The 2,614-nt window shown below is 55.1% G+C and overlaps 1 pseudogene; it reads left to right on the top strand.

Moving 5' to 3' along the window:
- Positions 1 to 519: 519 nt before the first annotated feature.
- Positions 520 to 1,258, top strand: LOC115332677 (annotated as a pseudogene).
- Positions 1,259 to 2,614: the final 1,356 nt, after the last annotated feature.

Here is a 2,614-nt window from a genome sequence, read left to right as displayed (position 1 = left end):
CCTCACTTGCTCCAAAGTGGGAAGGGCCCTACGTGGTAAAGGCACGACTGTCACGTCTTACCTACAGGCTTGCTCGGCGAAATGCGAACGAGGTGTTTGGCCCGGTCCATATTACAGACCTCAAAAAGTACCATCTTCGTGATCGGGATGACGATGAAAGAGAACAAACGAGGAATCCTCCTTTCCGCGCGACTCTCGCGCGCGACCGGCAACGCGTCTAAGCGCGATAGCCGAACAGTGCGCGAACTCGTCGGTGAGAGATCTGATAGGGGCTCTGCGCGGCGCTATACACTGCGGCCTAGAACATTATCTAATCTTTGCAAAATGTTAATAAAGCTTGTTCTGTACAGAAATGCCCCGAGGAACCAGAATGGGCGGCGCCATCCAGGAGGGCGACCTTCTACCTCCCGGGATACCGGCAGAGCCAGCTGGACCGACTCCGGCAGAGGACCAGTCAGCCCAAAGCACCGGGTAGCCAACCCGTTCGGCAGGAGACCGAGCAGACCAGCCGACAGTGTGATGAACTCGGTTAGGGGGAACGGCCAGGCCAACCGACAGGGTTGTCGACCCGGTTGGCAAGGAGCAAGGCCGACCAACAGTGGGGGTGGTCAACCTGGTTGGCAGAGACGGGGTGAGCAATCCCGACGTCGACTACGTCAACGAAGGCAGGGCGGCAGAGACGCGGAGTACCGGGCAAGTCCCAGGCGCACGCTGAAGCACGAGGAGCTGAATATCATGCCGGTACAGAACCAGACGCGTGCCGGCCAGCGCACCCGCCTCAAGGCCTTTGTGGCCATTGGGTTCTTCAACGGTCAGTGGGCCTGGGTGTCAAGTGCTCCAAAGAGGCGACCACGGCCTTCCGTGAAGCCGTTATCCCGGCCAAGCTTTCCGTCATCCCCGTCCACAGGGGCTATTGGGGAATCAAGATCGGAAAGTTCCACACCGTCCCCTGCAAGGTGACCGGTAGGCATGGCAGCGTGCTGGTGCGGCACATCCTGGCGCCCTTCGGCACAGGCATCGTGTCCGCCCCAGTGCCCAAAAAGCTGCTGCACATGGCGGGCATCGAGCACTGCTACGCCTCGGCTCGCGGCTCGACGGCCACCCTGGTCAACTTTGCCAAGGCCACCTACACTTGTACCTGTTCATCCAGCAGACGTACAGCTGCCTGACCCAGGACCTGTGGCGGGAGCGGGAGCTCAATAAGTCCCCCTACCAGGAGTTCACCGACTTCCTGGTGCACGCCAACCGTCACCAGTGACTTGCGATGCTTCGGACCCCGCCCCCCCCCCCCCCCGGAGTTTGAGGCTTGAGGGGAGGAGAGTGTGGGGGACAATGAGCCGCGATGCACGTGGAGGGGCGCCGCCGTGAGCGAAGAAGAGAAGGAGGCTCGTGGCAGGGCGAGCACAGGGACGGAGTTCCAAGGACACTGACGAACGGAAGAGACGGTGCTCAGCGAGTCCAGGGAAGACCCGGACCACAAAGCAGCCTTGGCCCCCCGCAGAACCCGACTCACACATTTAGTATCGATAAAGTATTTTTCCATGATAGCGCTCCCCGTGTGACTTCCTCGGAGCAAGTGGAACTCGGCCTGATCGGGCGGTATTGATAGGGGACCCACAAAGCAGAGAAAACAAAAGAAAGAGGGGAGTATGCGTATGCGTCTACTGTGACAAAGGAAGATCGGCAACCCGAAAAACAACCAAACACTATGACAGTATAGCAACGTTTCTCGCTGAACACGTCAGTCGAACTCCACAGCTGGGCATCTCCCTCTCCCAGCGAACACAATAACATTCGTTGGTTGAACCTTCTGGACTTGTGTAGAGACCGAATGTAAACCCGGAGGTCGCCAACGCGGGAACGCTCAAACCCCTTGTCAACTTCGAATTCTGGAAGCATACAAAAGAAAAGAGAGAGGAGAGTGTTAGTATGCGTCTACTGTGACGAAGCAGCTAGGTAACCCCAGAACCAACCAAACACTATGACAGTATACCAATGTTTATCGCTGAACACGTCAGTCGAACTCCACAGCTAGGCATCTCCGTCTTCCATCGTACACAAAAATGGTAGTTTGGTTGATCCTTCTGGAATCACGTACAAACCGAATGTAGATTCAGATGTTTCCAACGCGGGAAAGCTCAGAACCTCTTGTCAACATCGAACATTAGAAGCACAGAGAACGAAGGAGAAAGGGGAGTGTGAGTATGCGTCTACCGTGACAAAGGAAGATCGGCAACCCGAAAAACAACCAAACACTATGACAGTATAGATACGTTTATAGCAAAACACGTCAGTCGAACTCTACACACGAGCCTCGCCTTCTAACTTTGAATTCAATAAAGTTGTTTGGTTGATCCTCCTGGAATCGTGTACAGACCGAATGTGAACCCGGAGGTTGCCAACGCGGGAACGCTCAAAAACCCTTGTCAACTTCGAATTTTAGAAGCATGGAAAACAAAAGAGAGAGGGGAGTATGAGTATGCGTCTACTGTAACAAAGGAAGATCGGCGACCCGAAAGAGAACCGAACACTATGACAGTATAGCAATGTTTATCGCTGAACACTGCAGTCGAATTCCACAGCTAGGCATGTCTTTCACCCAGCGAACACACTA

Source organism: Ixodes scapularis, unplaced genomic scaffold, assembly GCF_016920785.2.
Source record: "Ixodes scapularis isolate PalLabHiFi unplaced genomic scaffold, ASM1692078v2 PGA_scaffold1__304_contigs__length_218370807, whole genome shotgun sequence".
NCBI classification, from domain to species: Eukaryota; Metazoa; Arthropoda; class Arachnida; order Ixodida; family Ixodidae; genus Ixodes; species Ixodes scapularis.
This window is presented reverse-complemented; position numbering and strand designations above follow the sequence as displayed.